Genomic DNA, 23,830 nt, shown 5'->3' on the forward strand with positions numbered 1-23,830 from the left:
AGTTATAATGCTGTACAGACATTATCCAAAGCAGCTGCTATAGGATCTGTAAATCTGCAGGTATTTCCACCTATTTCTATTTCTATTTCTGAGGACTTAAAAGCAAAAACAGTGGACTCCTCTTTAGACAAGGCTCTCTTGTTTGCCCCTCAAGCAGCCAACCCTTTCAAAACCCTTGAAGAGCAAGGTAAAACCAGGAAAGACTGCAGGCAGTTTCTGTTAACCTCTATACCTAGGTATCACAGTAATTACCCAACAAAACCTACCTGTTTTTTTTTTTTAGAAAGGATAGGCTCAACCAGAAAAACAGAAAGGCTCCTAGGAAGAGATTCCCAGATAAACCAGATAGGATACCTCATCTGGGAGGCCTCCCTTTGGGAACAAATCTATGTGACTATCTTCAACTTCCTTTCCCCTTGTCCCCAATCCTATCTTGCCCGTCTCGAAAAGGCTGACCCAATCTTTTCTTCACCTGTAAAAATATTACTACAGATAAATGAGTGCTATCTATCATACAAATGGTTATGCCATGTCTTGGATACAGATTTCCTCTGTAAATGGCAAACTCCACCTCCACACAATCAGAATCATCTGCTCCTACTCATTTTACAGGAACTATAGAAACAAGACACAATGCAGCCAGAGCCAGAAGAATTTCTAGGAAAGAGGTTTTACTCAAGAGTTTTCTTAGTGTCAAGGAAAGATAGGCAGTAGAGACTCATACTGCATCTCTTAAATACCTTCTTAAAAGAGCCAGCTTTCAAAATGCTCTTCCTGCACACTCTGCTACCTTTCATTCTGCCTCTTGCCTTTCTAATATCCCTAGATCCAATAGATGCTTACCTCCATATACCAATTTGGACCCTTTGCAGGAGATTCCTCAGGTTGTGTACTGGCTCATCTCACTATCAGTTTACTGCTTTGCCTTTTGGGCTTCCCACAACCAAGAATTTTCACAAAGTGTCTGGCACCAGTGATTGCCTTCTGTCAAACCCAGGGAATTCAGATACTTCCATGCTTAGATGTCCTGTTTATCTAAGTTACTTCACTACAATTCTCCAACCTCATCTCCAGTTCACCCTCTTCCTCCTCCTGTCCAAGTTGGGGTTCACAATCATCAGCAGAAAATCCTCCCTGCAGTCATTTTAGGACTTAGTTTTTCTGGGCTGCAGGCCTGACACAAAAATAATGCAGACCTACTTACTTGAAGAGAATGTCCAGAGCCTTGCAAACTACTCACACAGCCTTGCTTCCCTCAGCCAATGCTCATCAAAGGAGATCCTAAGGGCTCTGGGGTTCATGGCAGCTACTATCCTAATGCTCCACCTGCCTGACTTGCATAAAAATCTAATGGTCCGAAAGCAGTCTAGTCTCAGCACTCACACCCTCTGGACTCAGTAATTCCCCTTTTACCTTGTGTCACACAGGAACTCTTATGGTGGAAGGATCACGTGAATCTCAACCCTGAGCTTCCCTTCACTCTTCCAGCCCCAGTTCTGGAAAAGTACACAAATGCCTTCGATGAGGCATGAGGGCTTGGACAGGCACCCAACAAGTGCAGTGCAGTGCAGAGCAGATGGCAGTCAATGCTACTAAAAGAACACATTAACATTTAGGAAATGAAAACCCTCATCCAAGCTCTTCAGGTCTTTTCACATCTCTGGAAACCAGGTACCCCTATTAGTGTCCACAAACAGTACAACAGTAATGTGGTATATAAACAAGCAAGGAGGGGTCAGATCGTACAAACTGCAGACTGGCACAGAAAGCCAAGGATCTCACCACCCAGAAAAAACATGTTACTCAAAGCTACATGCATCTCATCACTGGACAATACATTAGCAGACTCTTTAAGCAGGTCCTTAGAGGACCCTCTTGAACAGACCAATAAAACACAAGGTTTTCCATGGCATCCTTCGCTGCTGGAGGACTGCTCAGATAGGGTTGCTTCAAAGACCATCAAACAGTTTCCACTATTTTGTACCAATGACCCATACCCCTCAACTTGCAGGACAGATGCTATTGCTTTACAATAGACAGGGAAATTCCTTTATTCCTTCCCTCCACTACTTCTCATTGCAAGAGTTTTTCCTAAAGACCCAGAAAAAGAAAAAACAAAACTCTTGTTAGTGATTCCCTTTTGGCCTAGACAGCACTGGTTCCCGCCTCATTTTCTTTTCTCCAACGGCAAGTACTGCAAACTGTCACAACAAGTGGATCTCATCACTGAACAGAAAGGGTTACTACATTATCCCAATCTGTCATCCATAAACCTAACTCTATGAATGATAGGGTGCTGGTTTCTTACAGGCAACATTTTCTGAGGATATTATTAAAATTCTCCAAGAAGTTAAGAGATCCACAGATCAATAATCTTACATAGCTGAATGGAAGAGATTCTCCTATCAGTGCCAAAGGAATAGGTGGGACCCCAACCAATCAGAGGTACCTTCAATTCAGAAATATGCATGTGTACTGTTATATACAAGTCTGGCCTACTGCTCCATTAAAGCCCACCTATCAGCCATCTCTGCTTGTTTGCCTCTCATTCCTCCACTTATGTCTAGATCTGGGATCTAGTTATTTCTTAAAAGGGTCCTTCATCTTAGACCACATAGAAAGCCAATTACCTCTAGTTGAGACCTCCACTTTGTGCTGCAGAAACTTACCTTACCTCCTTTTGAACTGGCAGCATTAGCAAACCTCAAATTCTGCACTTGGTAAACTATCACATCTGGCCCTCACTTCAGCTAGGAGAGTTTCAGAGCTTCAGACACTCATGGCCATTCCTTTCTTATTTTTCACAAAGACAGGGTGATCCTCAGGGTTAATTCTTCATTCAAGCCTAAATTATCTGTCATTTAGGCTACAGTCTTTCCAAACTCACAGAAATGGGGAGAAATGATACTGCATTCTATGGACATTCACAGACAGCTAAGATTCTATTTGGATAAAAGAAAAATCACTCAAAAATCTGATCAACTGTTTGTTTCTTTCATGGACTCTAAACTAGGCCAACGTTTATCCAAGCAAACCATTGCAAGCTGGATCTCTGAGGCCATCTCCTTTTGTTACTCTCTACATGACAACTCCTTGCCCCCATGCCCTCAAGCTCAATCTACCAGAGCAGTAGCAGCCTCTGGAACTTTCTACAAAGGAGTGGATGCCAAGACCACACTGGAAGATGCCACCTTGTCATCTGTATGTACACACTTTCACTGAACACTACAGGATAGATGCCTTTTCAAGGTCCAGAGTTGCATTCACTGGATGAATCCAATCTGGCCACTTGGACATTTCTACTGCCTTTTAGCAACCAGCCTTACTTTCCCTTTAGCTATGAGAATCACCAATGTGTTAGGAATACTTCTTCAACAGTGCTTTCAGTCAGAACATAGTACAGCTGTGTAAGAACTTACCATAATAGTAGATGACCTACTGATCACTGTTGCAGAATTCCTTCCTACCAACCTTCCCCTTTTATGCTTTTATTTTCTTCTAACTCAGTCTTTCCTCCTCAGTTCCTACGCCATGGGAAACACCCTAGAACCGAGAGGGCTTCCTTACCACTTCATACTATACCCCTCCTTGCTGAGCAGCTTTCTGTCTTCGGGGTCTTTAGGCCACTGCCTTGGAGATAGTCTGAGGAATTGTGCTTGTACATCTGCCTATATACTCCTAAACTTGCAAGCTGAGGTCACATGTCAGAAGGATGATATTGGGAAGGTAAAGCTTTGTTATCTCGGCTGGATGACAGCAGTAATAAACCATGTGTTAGAAATACTGCAACAGTGATCAGTAGCACATTTACTGTTACGGAAATTTCTTCTTTAGCAAAGAATCCCTGTGTCTAGTTTGCCAGAAATGAGTTGTGTTGTTACTGAATAGTTGAGTTTGAAGATCTGCTGAGATTTGCACTGTTATACAAACATTAAGTTAGTAATGTATAACAATGTGGGTTTCAGGGAGTTTAGCTCTCTTGCAAAAATTACTTATGTGGTATATTTTTTAATGAAATTTCTGTGCTACATTTGACTGGTAGCGATTGTTTTGATGTGTAAATGTGTGTGTGTGTGTGTGTGTGTGTGTGTGTGTGTGTGTGTGTGTGTGTGTGTGTGTGTGTGTGTGTGTGTGTGTGTGTGTGTGTGTGTGTGTGTGTGTGTGTGTGTGTGTGTGTGTGTGTGTGTGTGTGTTTCACTGGTGTGTGTGTGTGTTTCACTGGTGTGTGTGTGTGTGTGTTTCACTGGTAATGGAAGTCCTAGAAATGGAAAGTCATATGTATATTTTGCAACTTGCTGATTTGGAGTTCTTTGCAATGTGATTTTATGACACAAGTGTGTATATGTGTGTGCATTTCTGTGTGTATGTATGTATGTATTTGTGTGAGAGAGAGAGTGAGTTTTGGTAATAGCAATTTTGTCAAGTAGAATTACTCCTCAAAGTTGCTTCCTACAAAGTGGTACTATCCTATTTTTCCCACTGGGGGGGGGGGGGGGGGGTTGTGCCTCCTGTCTTCCAATACTGACTTCCTTAAATATACTGATTTCATTATTTCCCACGTGTCACAATATTGTTGAAACATGGTTGATGCTGTGAGGTCTTTGTTCTGCTTATTTCATTTCTATAGCAACATTGCAAGGGTGGCCTTAGCAGTCCATTGTTGCTTGGCCTGCAGGATTTATCCCACTACTGTTTTCAGTGTCATTTGATCTGAGTTTACACTTCTTGGCAAATGGTCTATCTAGATATACCTAATGGCTTGGTGACCAGTGGTGATGGTCCTGAGGTCTGCTGCTTATCATGCCATGAGATGACTTTCCTGAAGGCTGTGTAAAGGATAATTTATTCCCAACAGTCAGGTTTCTAAATTCCTCTGGCAGTCAAGAAAGCTTATGAAGGAAAAGCTGATTGTGAATTTCTTCAAGCATTATCAGAGAACCCTCCTTAAACTGGTGCATTATCAGAGAATCCTCCTTAAATTGGTGCAGCTTACCAAAATCGTGGTCCAGGAAGTAACATTTTTGCTTTACAACATGAGACATATTTTTCTTGCTCTTATTTGCAGTGTTTGCCATTCTGATGGAATATAAGAAACAAAATAGGGAAAGAAGCAAACTATTTAATGGATGCTACTTTAGGTATAAACTGAAATATATGCCATAGAAATTATATATCTTAGCACATGTGCAAGCTAATGGAAAATACAATTCTGTAGGAAAACTATTGAAATATTTTATATTCTTTAATAATAATGATTAGTTAACCCAGCCACTGAGTGGAGAGTGTGTTGAGAAGATGGAAAGAGTACTTTGAGGGGTTGATTAATGAAGAGAATGAGAGGGAGAGAAGGTGGATGATGTAGGGATAGTGAATCATGAAGTACAATGGATTAGCAAGGAGGAAGTAAGGATAGCTATGAAGAGAATGAAGAATGGAAAGGCTGTTGGCCCAGATGACATACCTGTGGAAGCATGGAGGTGTTTAGGTGAAATGGCAGTGGAGTTTTTAGCCAGATTGTTTAATGAAATCTTAGAAAGTGAGAGGATGCCTGAGGAATGGAGAAAAAGTGTTTTGGTACTGATTTTTAAGAATAAGGGTGATGGGCAGAGCTGTAGTAACTACAGAGGGATTAAATTGATCAGTCACAGCATGAAGTTATGGGAAAGAGTAGTAGAAGCTAGGTTAAGAAGGGACATGATGATTAGTGAACAGCAGTATGGTTTCATGCCAGGAAAGAGCACTACAGATGTGATGTTTGTTCTGAGAGTGTTGATGGAGAAGTACAGAGAATGTCAGAAGGAGTTGCATTGTGTTTTTGTAGACTTAGAAAAAGCATATGATAAGGTGCCTAGAGAAGAGTTGTGGTGTTGTATGAGGAAGTCAGGTGTGTCAGAGAAATATGTAAGAGTGGTACAGGATATGTACGAGGGTAGTGTGACAGCGGTGAGGTCTGCGGTGGGAGTGACGGATGCGTTTTAGGTGGAGGTGGGGTTACATCAAGGATCAGCTCTGAGCCCTTTCTATTTGCAATGGTGATGGACAGGTTGACAGACGAGATCAGACAGGAGTCCCCATGGACTATGATGTTTGCAGATGACATTGTGATCTGTAGTGAGTGTAGGGAACAGGTGGAGGACACCCTGGAGAGATGGAGATATGCTCTAGAGAGAAGATGAATGAAGGTCAGCAGGACTAAGACAGAATATATGTGTGTGAATGAGAGGGAGGATAGAGGAATGGTGAGGATGCAAGGAGTAGAGGTGGCGAAGGTGGATGAGTTTAAATACTTGGGGTCAATAGTTCAGAGTAACGGTGAGTGTGGAAGAGAGGTGAAGAAGAGAGTACAGGCAAGATGGAGTAGGTGGGGAAGAGTGTCAGGAGTGATTTGTGACAGACAAGTACCTGTAAGAGTGAAAGGGAAGGTCTACAAGAGGGTAGTGAGACCAGCTATGTTATATGGGTTGGAGACAGTGACACTGACAAAAAGGCAGGAGTTTGAGCTGGATGTGGCAGAGTTAAAGATGTTAAGATTTGCTCTGGGTGTGACGAGGGTGGACAGGATTAGGAATAAGTATATTAGAGGGTCAGCCCAGGTTGGAAGGTTTGGAGACAAAGTCAGAGAGGCAAGATTACATTGGTTTGGACATGTGCTGAGGAGGGATGTTGAGTATATTGGGAAAAAGATGCTAAGGATGAAGCTACCAGGTAACAGGAAAAGAGGAAGGCCTAAGATAAGGTTTATGGATGTGGTGAGAGAGGACATGCAGGTGGTTGGTGTGACAGAGCAAGATGCAGAGGACAGGAAGAAATGGAAACAGGTGATCCGCTGCGGCGACCCCTAATGGGAACAGCCGAAAGAAGATGATGATGATGATGATGATGAATAATGATTAGTTATGGTTTGTTAAAGTTATACATAAAACCATGACTCTGGTTGTGCACCTGCATGACAAACGCTTTCAGTTATGTTAATGTTATTGCTGAAAGGTGCAGACTTACCTTTCTGGCTTTTTTCTTTGTCTGCCTTGGGCTCTAAATGGAAAATATAAAGACCATTACTGCAATTTTTAAGTAGATACATACAATTATATTTTCTTTTTAAGTTAATGTCAAAATGAAGTTCATTTATTCAACATGATCAAATAGTGGAACACTGATCTATTTATTTACAGCTGAATTTTGACTTGTAATGATAACCACAAATACAAATAAATCTTTACAGATGCATCTTAAAAATAGTTTATCTCTGCTGTCATTTTTGTTTAAGTAGAAAGGGTGACAATCTTTCTAGTAATCCTGTAAAAATTAAGGCACTATTTCTGGAAAGATTTTACTTTTTCTTCCAGTTTTCTCATTTTACAGACAAAATAGATTTTTGTATGCCTTGTCACAGACTGGTAGTATGAATGAGTTCATTTACAAGGTCTCTGTATCTTGTCCTCACACTGCAGTTGTACACCTCTCCAAATGTGCACACTTAAAAAGTGTATGTGGGTGAAATTGCAGAGCTACAGAGTCACAAACAGAAATACACAAAAACCTACAATTCTGTAGACGACAAAGGGGCCCACACCCAGGCATTCTGGCTGGGCCCCATATCCCTGATATAACTATTGGAAATTCAAGATAACTGCGCCTCACTGAAGAAATAGCATTGTAACTTGCAGACTTAAAGTTTATGCTGTGCAGAATTCAATTAGTACAATTTTTCTCATGTGATCATTTAAATATGTAGTTTTGAAGGCTATTTATTTACACCACCAGCAACTGATCAGCCATATACATACCAGCACAAATAACAAATATTGTTATTGTAAAAAGGTTTAGAAAGCATATCTATCCATGGCTGATGAAACAGCCATTGCTACAACTTCAACACTTAGCTCAGAAAAGAACCTCACACAGTGATGCATCAAGTTTATTTTTTTACACGTTTCACATAAAAAGGAAATTAAAAGTAGTGAAACTCTAATTTGAAGGCAGTCTATTCAGCAATGGTTTTGCTTTGGATAGATACACTGTACTGAGTCAAAGGGTAATAAGACTTAAAATAAAAGTAACTCAAGTAAATATTTTCCTGCCTGGTCTGATGACAACTCTAAATTAATCATTAGTGTTGACCCCTTAAACTGGCCCAGGTTAACTAATGTCATGACTTTATTTAGTACTAATTCCACTTGGAAAGGAAAACATTACTCCATCTGAGGAAAATTACATGGATGTTCATGGTGTACAGTAAAGATGGGACTCTGGCACAATGAATTATCAATGAGTACAAGAAAATTTGAAGCATCAATCTTTGAGAAGGTTTCAGTTGCCTGAATTTAAGGCAGTAAAGAATGCAGAGGAAAGCACAAAAGCAAAACAAAACACAAACAAATACAATTGTATAAACTTCCATTACAGCCCTCCCTCCAGTGTAGGGACACTTGTTATATCTGCCCATGTGTATGCTCCCTCACATTTTTTTTCTCTTTGTATTCCTCACTTTTGAATAAAATAAATGAAACAATGCTTTTATCCTTCATTGTACTATACCTGTAGTCACACCGAGATAAAAATAAAGTTCATATACCATACAAGAGGTAGTCATCCCCATTTGTACTTTTGTTTTTTTTGCCAATATCATACACCTACAGGCATTTTTGGATATTTTATCTTTTCCTTTCAGCAAATGTATAAACGTAGAACCATTTTCACCGGCCATCAGTTAACTGACTTGTTCATTGTCCTGGAGTTATTATGGACTCATAAGAGAGTACATTCATTCACTAGCTTGATCAGGCACAGAACACAGACTAGCTTCTGTGGTGGAGGCAGGATCTAAATGTAGGAACTAGCATGACAGATCTTACTAAATAACATTTGGCTATATTATTACAACAGCAGATAAAACAAAAATTAAAGTTTTGCAATAAAGTTTATGTTTGCTTGGTCAGTGATTCTTTCATTTTCAGGAATCAATCCTTTGCAAAGCAATTTGTGTGCTTTAAAAGTGTGTATTTACATGATGTAATCAGACTATGAATGCTGAAGTTATTGTGTGCTCAGGTTTTATTTCAGAGGTACTAATGGAAGTTGCTGTAACAGTGACCTGTCAGAATGCATGCTGATCCAAGACTGTATCCAGAAAACCAACGAGGGTTAACTTATTACTCCACAGTAAAAGTCTACATCCTACAAAAACCAAGTATAATGTAGTGAAGTCCCAAGGCTATAGATTAGCTTGAATTACTACAGAGATGGAACCATTTTTGAGAAACCTGAACAGCTTAGAGAATGATTTTCTAGTGAGAGGCTATGAAAGTCAGATGTTAAAAAACATCCTGGAACCCATTATAGAACTGAAAAGGACTGAAGCACCTTCACTCAACCTCCCCTGTAGAAAAATGTTAAGTAATTCCACAGAGAATAACAAATGCAAAAATAGCTGTATCCTGACAAACATTTTGGATTATCACAGTATCAATAATATTATTGAAGAAAACTAGGACATTGTCACAGGAAACCCTTTTCTGATTAACATCGTAGGTGAAGCCCCATCATTTGTTTATAGGAAGGCCAGGAACATTAGAAGTTTTGTTGAATTTAAACCTAGACCATGTGAGAAAAACACTAAAAGATGTGAAACTAATTGTACATTTTGTATATTTATACAGCAAGGTGAAAGTTTTTATTGCCCTTATTTAAAGAAGATCATTAAAACCAGTGCAGGGGGTGACTGTAACACTAAAAAAGTAATTTACAGGGCACAGTGCAATGAATGTGATGCATTCTATGTGGGCAAGACTGTAAATAAACTCAAGCGTAGGATTTCATGTCATTTGTCAGAAATCCACTCTGGATGTAAAAATAATGCACTAGACAAACACCTTTCTCTTCATAAAAGACACACAGGTTTTAAGTTCCAGATCCTGGATCGCATAGACATAGGTGATCTTGAAGGAGACATCCCGAATATTCTGGAGAAACATGAACTCATGTGGCAATTAAAGCGGAACTCTTTTAGGAAGCCTGGACTAAACTACTACTGTTCAATTAAAAGTGCACTGGAACTTAGAAAATTGCCACATTGTTTACATGACTAATTGTATTTTATTTTATTTTATTCTATAAATTGGTTTTAAATACCATTTTAATCAGTTAAAATTTAAGTGTATATTTTGTTTCCATCATCAAACATACATTTTTTCTTATTTTTATTTTTTTCTGGTTCTTTTTTCCACTTTATTCAAAATGATGTGTAATAACAATACTAAATAATTATACAATTATATAGGTTTTTAGGGTTCTTGTACACAGACCTGAAGAAGTCTAGAAGGACGAAAGCGATCTTTGCTAACAACAGGTTATGAAAATAGAAAGTGATTTTTACATGCAAAATGTATATGTATATATTTGAGGTGTCTTTCCTGTGTACTCTGGAAGCAAAATTTGCCCTCTAATTTCCTGATATTAACATCCAAAAATTAAACCTCATGTTCATTAAAGGTCTTAGTGAATTTGAAAACTTGATGTGTTGTTGTGTTAAATAAAAAAAAAAAAAATTCAATTAGTACTTACCACCTAAACACAGAAAACAATCAGAGGTATCTGCAATACCAATGTACAATGTCCAATTTGTTAACAACAAATTTTTTTTTTTGTTTCCCATGTGATGATGTGTGATGTGGTGGGGTGGCTGCTGAACTGGCTCCCCTACAATGCTCCCATGGCCTGTATTAATCTGAAAAAAAAATAGAAGTTCTTCTTCCACTTCCATGAGGACAAGTAAATAGGGTTCTTCTAAAGTGTAAAGGAATGTCTTTACAAAGTCAATATATCCTCAAACACCATACATTAAACCTAGTTCATGTGGAATAACTTAAAAAACCCAAATTCAAACCAGTTTGTAAACCTCAAATTTTAAATTAAAATGGCTTGAATGTTGAATTTTTTTATAATTTTTAATTATTTTTTACTTTTTTTTTAAATACTTTATTTATTTTTTTAATTATTTTTATATATATATTTGTCTAGTACCTTTAATTATGATAATTGTAACCGTCTTGTATTTATTTGTATATTTATATTTTTTTTTTTTTATTTTTTTATTAATTGCATTTTAATATTTTTATATCCCATTTGTTTTCTTATTTGTTTATATTCTATTTGTTTTCTTATTTGGGTATTTACCATGATTTATCCCTATCTAGTTCAACACATACACCATGATTTTCATTTTTATTTATTTTTTTTATTAGATTATTTTATTGAGATACATTGTATTTTGATACATTTGAGAGAGAATGTATTCTATATGTATATATTTCTTGATTGCCAAATGAACTAAGGTTGATATATTTCCAGCCATGTAGTATATTGTCTTGGATAAAATCACAGACTTAATAATCTACTTAATAATTTGGTTAAATAAGAGGTACCACATCATTATAAATTGTATTTAAAGTACATAAGGGTGATATATTATTATGACAGCTACTAGGTAGGGCAGGACCAGCTTGAATGTCACACTGATGGGGGAAGGGATGTGAATTTTACATGTGTACCAATAACACTTTGTTTTACAGCACAATAAACCACTCCCATGCCTGATCAAAAAAATATATATATATTTAGAAAGCTTGTGAGGAAATTATTACTCTATTTTTGTTTTACTTGGATCACTTGTCTGTGTACTTAATAAATGATTTTCGACTGGAAACAGACTGCCTGCCTTGCTTGGATTACTTTCAAATACTTAGTAATGCTGTACAATTATATATTTTCTATTATTACTTTTTGTTTTGTTTTGACTTAAGATGAGTTTATGTTCGCTACTTCTACTACTATTGTCTGATCTGATTAATATACAGTGATTAACTAGAAATATATGGACTGAAAATCTTCCACACAGAGAAGTTTCTTACACTGTTTTGTTTTTGGACCCACTACACTTTAGTGGGTTGTTTTGAGACTTTGGGGATACCATGGAGATTACTTGTAATTTCTTTAATCACTGTCCCATTTATGAAACTAAATAATAAAATGATTTCAACATACACATTATTGTAAATATATGAACATCACGGGGCTAGGAAAATGCAGACTCTTCAGTTGTAGTGTGAGAACAGAGTACAGTGAGTGATGCATTAGATGTGTTTTGATTAGTTGGGTGTGGTGCAGCTGAGGGGATACATGAGCTTAGTCCAGACAGTCAAACACAAGGGGCAGTATAGCAACATGTAAAATTCACACAGGTGATGTCATGTTCTATGTCCTGTAGTGATGTGGAAAGCTGATCATTAGCGAGCCAGCACATGAGATTTATGAGCCTTTCCCTTCATGTACATCATCTACATTTCTATACTACAGCAGGGTTAAAAATATCCCAATGCCAGAATCTGATTGGCTGTAGAGGTCAATAATGCATATAAAATACTAAAATATTCAGTTAGCTATATCCCGGAAAAAGGGTCTCCATCCAAAGTTTCTGATACAGTACACTTGTGTACATTAAAACAGACAAATCAAACTTATAAAGTGCAGTAGCAGCAAAGCATGTTTCTGTGGAAAAGCACAGTGTCTTACAGTACCAGCAAGACAGGGAATAAGTTTAAATAAAACAAAATAATACCTCTCCTATAATTAAATATATTACCATTGTAGAAAAACAGCAAAAGATGAAGCTTTTCTTCTTGAAAGTGTCTTCTGCACTTGCAACTTTTTAAGTATGATTGTGGATTTTAAACTTGTGGAATAAGCAGCAACTTTATAAGTATGTTGTGGATTTTAAACTCTTGGAATAAACAACTATTACTTAAAAAAAAAAAAACTCCTCTTCAAGTAAGTTGTGGACTTTGAATTTTTTGAATTAACTACTACTTATCTTTGGCCATGGTTCCAGTTACTTTTTTGTTTTGTTTGCATTGCAGAAAAGCAGGCAGGAGATCATGCAAACAAAGTGCACACTAGCAACACTTACATCACATTCATTCTGACTCCTTGAATGATGTCATAGTGCAATAGCATACGACTAGTGAGATGAAGTAAGACCATACAATATATTTATTTACAAAATACATTTACTTTTTACATAAATAAATTATATAATACCAATAAATCTTTTTGATAGTGGGGAAATGTTGCATTTCCTCATAAGACATGGTTAACTGTTAAGGACAACATTTGAATGGAATTTATTGCTTATTCACACTTCTGTGACTTGTTAATTTTATTTATTTATTTATTTACATTTGTTTACTGGGAAAGTCTGACTGGACACAGGTCTTTTTTCAGCAGAGGCCCGGGGAGAAAAATTCCACAGAATAAAATGACAATCTAGTCAAGGTAATTTTACGGCATTGATCATGATGATATGACTAAATGCAAAAGCACATTTGTTAAAGTTTAAGTAGAGCACACTTACAATCACAGATAAAAAAATAGGCAAATGTCTAGTAATATAATTTGTCTAACAGCTACAGTTAAGAAGAATAATAGAGAATGAGTAGTAAATCCTGGATTTAGTCGGGGTTTAGGCAGAACTGAACCAGTGAGTATTTAGATGTGATTTAAGAGCAGTCTTGAAAAGATGGCTAGGGAGGGTAGTTATGGTAGTTAGAAGGTTATTTCAGAGCTTGGATATGGCACAGGAGAAAAGTGCTTTCCCTGCTGAGTTTTTGGCTTTGGTGACCTGCATCAGATTTTTATTGCAGGAGCATAGGGGTCTGAAAGAGTGGTGGGGTTGGAGAAGTGTATGAAGTGATGGGATTCTGAGAGGGTGGTTTACAAGTTTATGAGCAAAGGTGAGTTGAGTTAGGTGTAGGAGTTGAGGGAGCTTGAACCAGTCTAGGTCTCTAAGGGAGACACAGTGGTAGCTGCGGTAGGTGGCACAGGTGGCAAAATTTGTGATTTTATTGTAGCAGGCTTTGAGTTTGTTTAGGTCTGACTGTCTAAGAATTGTAAGGATGGGTGATGCATAGAGTAGGGTGGATATTAGTTGGGAATTGACAATAGAAATTCTAGATGGTTTGGTGAGGTATTGGCGGTTTCTGTATAGGGCACCCAGTTTTTGGTGAACTTTTTTTATTGTTGGTGATATGTGGGCACCAAATTTGAGATCGATGTCTATCTGTACACCAAGTAGTTTGGTGTGGGCTATTGGTGCAATGGAGGTATTATTCTTGACCTGGATATTGAAGTGGGGAGTGTTTGCGGTGGATTTGGTGGGTTTGAATATGAGGAGTTTGGTCTTGTTTGGCTTGAGGGTGGCCACGGTGGTGCAGCGGCTAGCGCTGCCACCTCACAGCAAGAGGTTCTCCAGTTAGATCCTCGGCTGGGGTGCCTTCTGTGCGGAGTCTGCATTTCCTCCCTGAGGTTGCGTGGGTTTCCTCCAGGTGCTCCAGTTTCCTCCCACATCCCAAAGACATGCTGTAGGTGGCTTGGACACTCTAAATTGGCCCTAGGCATTAGTGCGTGTGTGTGTGCCTTCTGTGGAAGGTTGGGCATTGGGCTGGCAACTCAACACTGTAAAACTCCACTGACAATCATGACTGGACAGGTGATCTGCTGTGGCGATCCCTAACTGGGAAAAGCCAAAAGAAGAAGGAGAAGGTCCTATTTGGATTGAGGAGGAGCTGAGCATTAGATAGTCAGCTTTCAATGGAAGAGAAAGATTCTTGTGGGATCTGTTGGAGTTCTGTTAGAGTTGGGGCTGAGCAGATGAGGGTGGAGTCACTGGCATCCTGTATGAGGGAGGCATGTTTGGTGGCAGTGTGCAGGTTGTTAGTGAAAATGGAGAAGAGAAGGGGGCCAAGGATGGAGCCTTGGGGAACCCCACAGGTCACAGGGAGGTGAGGAGATATATCATTGTCCCAGACAACTGATTGCTGGTAGCTGTGTAGGTAGCTGTGGAACCAGTTTGTGGCTGGAGTGGAGAAAGAATGGTTGGAGAGAGCAGAGTGTAGTAGGTCATGTGACACAATGTCAAAGGCCTTAGATAGAGCCAGAAATACAGTAGAGGAGAGGAGGACATTGTTTTTGTGCTGAAGGACAGTGTTTGTGAAAGACAGCAGAGTGGTAGTAGTGCTGTGGTGTGGCCTAAAATCATTCTGGGTATTGGGGAGGAGATTATTGTTTAGGTGGTATTTGAAGACCTGTGAGTTGATGCCTTTTTTTAAGTATCTTAGAGAAAGGTGAGAGGATGGCAATGGGGTGGTAGTTGGAGAGGTCGGTGGAGGGGCCACTTTATGTCAGGGAATGATATGGGATATTTTCCATAGTGTGGGTACATAGTATTGGGATATGGAGTGGTTGATTAATATGGAAATTAGATAAGCTAGGCCATCAGCTGCTATTTTTAGGTATTCAGAGGGCAGGTTATCGGCTGTAAGTTTAGTGGGTTTTAGTTTATTTAGGAGTTTTCTTATGTAGGAGGTGGGTACTGAGGAGAGGAAGAAGGCAGGGAGGGGTGAATTTGGGTTGGCAGTGGAGGGAGTCGATGTAGGGAATTGTTTTTTGGTTAGGGATAGTACGGTTTCTGTGAAATGTATGTTGAAGGAGTCAGCTATGCTGTGGGTGTTGAGAGGGGTGTTTGGTAGGGGGGTGTTTACTTTTCCTGGACAGAAGATTGAGTTAATTGTGGACCAGAACTGCTTGGGGTTACTTTGGGAAGAGTTTAAGGATGTCTGATAGAAAAGGGCTTTGTCTGCTTTTATTTGCTTTTTGACATTGTTTCGTAGTTTAAGGAAGGGTTGTCTATCTAAGGGGTTTTTAGTTTTGTGCCAGCATTCCCATGTTCTTTCCCTGGTTTTCATAAGGCTCATGGTTGTTTTTTGTTAGCAGGGGGAGCTTTTAGTTCTGATTTTGGTGTTTCTTAGGGGAGCATGGGAGTTAAGGATGTTGAGGAATGTTCTGTTAAAGAAGTGAAATGCTTTGTTTAGGTGGATGTACTTTAGAAGTGCCCAGTTAATTTTTTGAAGGGAGGAGGTAAAGGAGTTGGGGTTGAAATTAACTTTGTTGTGAACAGGTCTGTAAATAATGGGTTTACTCTTATTTATGTGATATCTTAGTAGGAACGTTGGGGAATGGTTGCTGAGGGAATCAGGCAGACAGCCTGTCAGGTAAGAGTGAGGGTCTTGTTTACTAAGATCCAATCAAGAATGGTGTGATTATTAGGGTTTTTATTGATCCTGGTAGTGGATTGTATTAGCTATGAGAAACCATGGAGTTTTAGGTGGAGGGCTGGGTAGTTGCTATTGTAGGATAGCCAAATGATGTTAAAGTCCCCGAGGATGACAGTTTCTTGGGGAAGGGAGACATTTGCCCAGTTTAGGAGGTTTTCAATAGGAGGTGTATTTTGGCCTGGTGGGAAATTGCATCCTATAATGTTGATTGTTTTCTGAGGGTTTAATTTGACAGTGGTGTAAAGGATTTCTTCCTTGTCAAACTGGGGAGCGGAATTGGTGAGAATTTGGATATTGAGGTGGTGTTTGTACAATAGTGCCACACCTCCTCCTTTCCTGGATAGTCTGTCCTTCCAGAGGATGTTATACCCAGGTGGGAGTATTTCCTCACTTTTGATGTGAGGTTTGAGCCAGGTTTCAGTTAGGATAAGGATGTCAGGAGAGTACAGATTTTTATAGGCTTGGAGGTCTTGGACTTTGTTACAGATACTTCTAATGTTAAGAGACATTATGAGGAGGTCATTTGGCTTTCTGTTGCTTGTGATTAGGGTGGTGGGAGAATTTATTGGAGGCAGGTTGTGGATAGGTTGCTGAGTTTGGGACCAGGGTTGGGGTGCATGTCTCCATTGAGGACATGTTTGGAGAGAGTGCTGAGAATATGTTTTATATATGCACTAAAAAACTTGACAATTTTACTTGCTTACTTTTACTTCGCAGTTTTGGACTACTTTTGATGCAATGACAGAGGTCACATTGCTAAATTTTTGAGCTCTGCATTTTTATTTTTATTTTAGATTTTTTGTAGAATATCACCAAGGAATACTATGCATCTCTTATTTGCAAATGTGTTTTATAGGTTCATAGGTACATAGGTGTGTACTAGGCTAATGGCCCTGGAGCCTTTACAAGCCTAGCCCATAGAAGTGCCCTGGTATCATGCCACCCAAGGTTTTCAAACACACATTGATTTGAATGATTTGTCTGCAGTATATTGATTTTGGCCAATTACATTTTTATTAGGAGTATTTGGGCTCCTTTTAGAGCTTTCGTTTTTCCCTGGGATTTTTGGTTTGGATGAAGTGCTTCTGATGTGTCATTTACTGGTACTGTGAATGATGCATGAGATGTGTTGTGATTGGTTGGGATGGTTTTTAATGTGTCATTTAGTGGTACTGTGAGAGTGATACATTACTAGATATGTTCTGATTGGTTGGGATGGGCTTTAATGTGTCATTTAGTGGTACTGTGAGTGATGCATTATATTAGATTGGTTGAAATGGGTTTTAATATGTCATTTAGTGGTACTGTGAGTGATAAATTACTAGAAATGTTCTGATTGGTTGGAGTGGGTTTTAATGTGTCATTTAGTGGTACTGTGAGTGATGCATTATTAGATATGTTTTGATTGGCTGAGATGGATTTTAATGAGTCATTTAGTGGTACTGTGAGTGATACATTATTAGATATCTTCTGACTGGATGGGATGGGTTTTAGTGTGTCATTTAGTAATACTGTGAGTGAGGCATTAGATATATTCTGATTAGCTGGGGTGTGTTGCAGTTGATGTAATGCATGCGTTTAGACTCAACAGTCAAGCATAAGGGGGAGATACACCATTTGCTCACAGAGGATATAAGCCTGGGGGTCAGTGCAGAAATTTTGCATGTACCTCTAGGCATATATGGGACTATTGCTTGGTGAAATTAAAGAAAGAAAAAAAAATATCCCTCACTCCTGGGATGACACTACTCTGGAATGTCTTTCACCTTTCATTTCTACTTACACACTCAAATGACTTGAGAATTTACCTACTAATCAGGGTCACGGTTGGGTCTACTGTACTTGACCAATAGCCATCTTGTTTCCATGGATTTGATCTCTGTTTTCGGTGGAAGACTTTGCCATCATGTCTATCCCATGCAGTGAGGTCACTTGCATCCTCCTTTGCATAACTAACTTTCCCCAGAATAAGCTATAAACCAGACATGTACTATGCATGTGAAAGGCTCAGTCATGAAATAAATGACTGCATATTATCTTGTTCTGGGTGTACAAAACCAGTCAACTGCTAGAATGATCAGGGTTATGGAGATCAAGAAAGGACACCAGCACATGGCTGGTGATCAGTAGTTATATGGCAGCCAAAAACAATACATTTGTTTGTTTGTATATATCTTGAGTACAGACTATAGCCTTAATAAAAAGCAATGTCTTTCAGCTTGTCTCAGTTAGGGGTCACCACAGCAGATCACCGGTCCACAGATTGTTTGGCAATGGAGTTTTTATGGTGTTGAGTTGCCAGCCCGGCACCCAACCTTCAGAGAAGGCACACACACACACACACACACACACACACACACACACACACACACACACACACACACACACACACACACACACACACACACACACACACACACACACACACACACATCTACTTGCATGTCTTTAAAACTCACTTGACCACAGGAAGGACATACAGACTCTGCACAAAAGGCACTCCAGCTTAGAATCGAACCAGAGAACCTCTTGCTGTGATGTGAGAACACTAACTACTGCACAACCATGACCACCAGGGTATTGCCTTAACAGAAATGACAGTTAAGCATTTTCATACATGGCAATATTTTTCATTAAAAGTGATCATACATCTCAGTCATTTTTGTTTTCAGTACAACTTAACTTCAGTCAAATTAAGGTATACAAACAGGTTAGAGGAGCTAGAGTTCTTCTCACCTGAGGCCAAAAGAGCAAGGGATACATGACATAACTGCAGATACATCAGGGAGACAGAAACAGGAAGGATAGAATTAGGAGAAAGAGATGTAGTTTGAAGATTGTAGGGATTAACTACTCCTTGCATTTCCAAAAGTACTTTTCCACAGAGAGTTATGGAGTCATTGAAGGAGACTGTTTATCATTACGCTGAATGAACATTTGGTTGAATTGCAAATGACTGAATCCAAGCAGTTGAATCCCCATTTGGTTGAATTCCAACTGTAAGAATCATCATACAGTAAAAGCAGCAAAGGGAAAATGTTTACCCCTCCCCACACTACTAATATGGGAGACTTTGCCCACATACCCAGTCTGCAGATATACTAACCCTGCTTGTACAAGTGTGCAGAAAAGTGAAGACTATACCGAGGGAATCACTGGTGATGCAGAAAGAGAAATTACAACAGTAGTCATTAGTTATAGCTGAAACCAATCAACAAGTAAAATTTATTCGTACATACACACACACACACACACACACACACACACACACACACACACACACACACACACACACACACACACTCACACACACACACACACACACAATCTGGGTTACCTACACTTAATCTAAACCCTCATTTTATTGACAGTCAACAGACTGACTGCATAATATTGACACTGCAAAATGCTGACACAGAAAAAATATCTAAACACAAAATACTGACTAAAGAAGGTTTATGCCCTTCCCCTACTGTTGTGTGTCCTCGGAGTTGGCATACATATTTATACGGGTCTACTTTAGTAAACTGAATTTTCACTCATACAAATTTTATTTTACTGAGACAACAACACTGAACTGTTGTTAAATTGAAACTACACACTACTAAAATTTTTAAGTGGCAAATGAGACACTTGGCAACATGGTGAAATTTGTCCTTTTCCCCACTGTAGAGCAATCTTGGAGTTGGTATATTTAGTTAGGGGGGTGTGGGGGGGGTGTAGCCATCCCACCTGAGTGGGTTTGACATAGTGTGGTATATGTTCAGTTTTACGTTGGATAGGTGACTCAATTAGACCCATATACGTATATGTATATATATATATATATATATATATATATATATATATATATATATATATATATATATATATATGTATATGTATATATATATATATATATATATATATATATATAAATACCAGATGGTTTAATTTTGTCAGATTTTCAATGGTTTTCTATGAGGTTAAATTTTGTGGCGGCAGAGTATAAACCCTTTTCTAGTGTAACTTCCATCTTGTCAGTATTTTGTGTGTCGATGTTTTGCCATTTAGACATTTTACAGTTTTGTTCTAGTTTAGATATTAATCGGTCTTTTGACTATCAATTAAACGAGGGTTAAATTAACTGTAGGTAACACAGATTTTATGAAACAGTGTAAATAAGGAAATTTTCTTTAAATGGACTTTCAGCTAAAATAAACTTTAAATAAATGGGCTTTTAACCATTCTGAATTCAATTTATTAAAACTCAGCCAAATGTTAGGAATCTGGAAGGGACTACTGGAATGGGTGGTTGAGAGGGAATTCACACAGGCATTTAACAGGACATAGATCAGGTGAAAAAAGGATAAGGTAGAGGTGGAGGCGACATAGAACATTGAATGCTTTTAAAAGGGTACGGTGGTTCTCCTGCATGCTGCTGTATAACTATCGCTTCCAGCTGTACTATTTTTTGATTTCAGAAATGACTCTTTCCTTCTGCTTTCTTTATATCAGATTTTATTCATGACTTGACAATTTTTTAATCTATTGATATGCTCTATCATTTTTTGTAAAACTGTTCATGTTTTAGTATTTGCTCTTTTGCATTCATTTTCTTACATTGCTTAAAGTCATTATACAGTTTTTATATCTGATTTTTGTACCTTTTGTACACGTATTTATGATGGGAAGTTTGCTTCCTAGGCCTCCCCTGAAAAATGACAACTTAACACCCAAATGGACAATCCCAGTAAACAGATATTAGAAAATAAATATATAGTATATGTTTTTCCCTCTAACAGCAAGCAAATATAGTCTAAAAAACAATATCCTGTTATGCACTTTTAGTGCAGTGAAACTAGAAATCATGACTGACAAGAAGAAGAAATACTCAAAAGTCTTGAACGAGTTGATGGGAATAAACTTAATACATTTATGTGAAAGTGGAACTCCAAGAATTGCTTTTTAAGGAGCAGTGGAGAAAAAGCAGTCTCATAAAATCCTAAATGGGTATGCCATCTAAATTTTCTATGATTACCTGACAAACAGTTTATCTGTTATTACAGATTGACATATATTAAATAATACATCTGAAGTATACTGCAGCCAACTTCAAAGTTTAATGAATGCATGAGTCTATACCAATGCACTTAAATTTGAACAAAAGGGTCTAAAGCAGTTGGTAATCTAAGATGTAGGGTCTCATCAATTTCATCTACCAGCACTTCTCTTTATAGATAGATAGATATTTATAGAGCTGAATAACATGCAACAGAGGCAGAGAGTACCACAGCTCTACAATAAAATTACTCAGTAAGAAATATCATTTAAAGATTTTGGTGTAAATTATATAAATTGTATGAACCTTGCTTAATTAAGACATAACTAAGCATACTCAAAGGTGTAGTTATTTTTGCCAAGAAGAAAAACACAGTCTGGGTTGAATGCAGTCTGCTCAGAATTTCCTTAGTGGCACTCAACACACAAAATCCAGAGGCTTTACTAGCACAGTATATTATACACAACAGGTACAAATGCTACACTACAGAATTGTTTATCCTCTTCTCAGTAATAAACAGATTATGTCATCTGACAATACAGTGGAATAATAAAGGTAACAAAATGCTGAGGTATCTCTGTGGTGGTTTGGTGTGAAACAGAGAAAGATCGTCCACTCAGCAAAATAGACTGCGCTCACCATAGGTGGTCCATTTATTTTCTTGTAGAAAGGCTGGGTAGTGGGGCGACTGCAGTGGTGCAATGGTTAGCATTACCACCTCTCAGCAAGAGGTTCTCCAGTTCGATCCTCTGCTGGGGTGCCTTCTGTGCGGAGTCTCCATGTCCTCCCTGTGATTGCATGGGTTTCCTCCAGGTGCTCCGGTTTCCTCCCACATCCCAAAGACATGCTGTAGATGGATTGGACACACTAAACTTGCCCTAGGTGTGATTGCGTGCCTTCTGTGGAAGGTTGGGCACCGGGCTGGCAACTTGACACCATAAAACTCCACTGCCAATCATGAGCAAACAGGTGATCTGCTGTGGCAACCCCTACCCAGGAAAAGCCAGAAAAAGAAGAAAGGCTGGGTAGTCAGACTGGTATGACTGATTCTACAGCTGATCAGTTGTCTGCTGGTAACCATATGCTTAAACCAATATCTCCATTCTAAATCTATACATTTTCCTTCCATTTTTTTTTTTTTACAGTTTCTCACACTTTAAGCACACTGAACTGCACATCCAGACAAGGAGATTATGAATTTTTGCATATACATTTCAGAGTGTGAGGATGTACATTCCAATAATTTAAGCTTACAGTAAGGGAAACTGCTATTGTTTTAAATATATCAGTCTTATTGAGAGATGATCTGGCTGGTATACTTCAGACTTACTTGTCTTGGACTGAAAAGATAAGCAGTGGCCTCATCAAAAAATGTATCACATTATGAAAGTAAAAGTTCCTTTTTATATACTAGTGTAATCTCAAAATAAACTTGTTTCAGGGGCAGCACTTTTGCATTCACTGACTGCAGTGATTAGCATAGTTGTCTCACAGCAAATTGATTTTTGTTTCTTATTACCTGCTATGCTTTTTGTGTGTAACTTTCATTTTTGTCTCTTTGTTCATGTGGGTAAGATGTTTGGTTTCCTCTCACACTTCAAAGACAAGCTGTTAAGTTTACCAGCCAAGCTAAGGTGCATATATAAGCAGAATATGTAAGTGCATACACCCTTCAGTAGACTGCTATTCTGCATGTGGTTAGTTCTTGTCTTAAGCCTATTGCTTGCCAAGAAAAGCTTTGGCTCTCATGACTATGAAATGCACAATTTAAATAAAAAAATTGATGGCTTGATGGATGCATGGATGGATGAATGCTGTGACTGATCAACAGATCAAAGCTATTAATATTCAGAATCATGTACAAACTGTTTTGTAATCCACGTTAGCCATCATGACTTCTACCTGTGTCCTATGTTGAGATTCAGAAATGGAGATGCATTTTGTTAGTACACTAAGATCATGAACACAAAGATTACTTATGATTAGAAAGGGTCAGTGGGAAAAGAAGCTAGATGATGAAATTTAAAAATGACTCAAAAATAATCACTATAACATGGATAAACCTTATTATGCATAGTGAGTATGTGGCAAGGAAGAGAAGACTATACTAGAATTAATTACACTTATGCCTATAAATACAAGTAACTAAAAGGCCCTTCTGCATGACTCATTAGTAATGCTATGGTACAGTTGAAAAGATAATTGCCAATGCAAGATGCTGCAATGGTGACTGAGGTTTATACATTTAAAAGATCTTCCATTTGATGGCAAATTTACTGTAGTATAAATCATTTTAAGACACACTGGAGCCATTTCAGTATATTCTTACCATTCATATGTGACCATTTAATGCCAACATTTCATTTAAGTGTCCATAATCTAAGCATAAGCTTGATAGTATCAGCCATTTGTTCTTACATATGGCTTCTCTGTGGCAACAATTTACAGATAAGGGTGGTATGGGCAGCTGTAAAGTGCTGCAGACTGATTTATTTTCATGTTTCACATCAAGATTCAGTTCAAGGAAAAGAAGCTAAGCGAAGAAAAAAATCTATGCACTTATCCTTGATCTAGTGATCAGGTGGAACATTGGCCTGGTTAAGTCATATATTTAAAATAAATA

General features: G+C 38.3%; 1 protein-coding gene across 1 annotated transcript in view; it reads right to left on the reverse strand.

Moving 5' to 3' along the window:
- Positions 1-23,830, reverse strand: part of LOC122809686 (von Willebrand factor A domain-containing protein 5A-like) — a 130,215-nt gene that overhangs the window by 93,046 nt on the left and 13,339 nt on the right. Inside the window, exon 4 of the mRNA XM_044081362.1 lies at positions 7,000-7,032. The gene's annotated coding sequence lies outside the window, so the exon portion shown is untranslated. The remainder of the gene's footprint in view (positions 1-6,999; positions 7,033-23,830) is intronic.

This window comes from Protopterus annectens, chromosome 8.part0 (genome assembly GCF_019279795.1).
Source record: "Protopterus annectens isolate FY-2018-M chromosome 8.part0, PAN1.0, whole genome shotgun sequence".
Taxonomy (NCBI): domain Eukaryota; kingdom Metazoa; phylum Chordata; order Ceratodontiformes; family Protopteridae; genus Protopterus; species Protopterus annectens.